At 37.9% G+C, this 848-nt stretch overlaps 1 non-coding gene across 1 annotated transcript; it reads right to left on the bottom strand.

Annotated features, from left to right (window-relative positions):
• Positions 1 to 154: 154 nt before the first annotated feature.
• Positions 155 to 273, bottom strand: LOC129114666 (5S ribosomal RNA). The gene has a single exon (XR_008532625.1). It is a non-coding gene; the product is annotated as a 5S ribosomal RNA (ribosomal RNA).
• Positions 274 to 848: the final 575 nt, after the last annotated feature.

Here is an 848-nt window from a genome sequence, read left to right as displayed (position 1 = left end):
TTTCAGGTAGTTAAGTTGATTAAAGCTACTAAAACTATATCATATCCATGGCAAAATATTTTTGATTGCAGTAGAAAATGAAAAAGATACAAAAGTAAACTTTTGAGAAGTGGGAAAATGATGTAATTAAAATAGTAGGCGACAAAGTGAAAAAAGCTTACAGCACCTGGTATTCCCAGGCGGTCTCCCATCCAAGTACTGACCAGGCCCGACCCTGCTTAGCTTCCGAGATCAGACGAGATCGGGCGTGTTCAGGGTGGTATGGCCGTAAGCGAAGACTGAGCCTACCAAAGGGCCTTATAAAGACACTGTAGCACCGGGCTCTGCTCTTTTGCAGTGGTGTATAAAGTACCCAAAAGCCATACTTGAGTAAAAGTAAAGATACCTTACTGGAAAATGACTCCAGTAAAAGTGAAAGTCACCCATTAGAATACTACTTGAGTAAAGTCTTAAAGTATCTAATATTTACTGTACTTAAGTATCAAAAGTAATTTTCTGATATTAATGGTACTTAAGTATTGAAAGTAAAAGTACAAGTAAATGCTGTTAATAAAAAAAGCAAAGGGTTAGAATTTTGAGAAATATGAAGTTTATTATTTTAAGTGCTGTGGCCACCATGACTAAGGACAAGGAGGTACAAACAGAGACAGCAGCCTAACATACACCATGTGTAGTTAAATTAGAAGATCAGACACCTGTCTCCCCGCCACAGATATACTCAATCCTGTGGGAAACACAGGTGCTAGATATCTGAACAGGTTTATGCTAATTATGATAACTAAACATTAACGTTGCGGCTCATGGGATTAATCTTAATTTACCTCAATGTGTTTCCTGAGGTTGGATGG

The sequence above is a fragment of the Anoplopoma fimbria genome, unplaced genomic scaffold, assembly GCF_027596085.1.
Source record: "Anoplopoma fimbria isolate UVic2021 breed Golden Eagle Sablefish unplaced genomic scaffold, Afim_UVic_2022 Un_contig_5526_pilon_pilon, whole genome shotgun sequence".
Lineage (NCBI taxonomy): Eukaryota > Metazoa > Chordata > Actinopteri > Perciformes > Anoplopomatidae > Anoplopoma > Anoplopoma fimbria.
The sequence above is the reverse complement of the archived record's forward strand: the minus strand, read 5'-3'. Positions and strand labels throughout refer to the sequence as shown.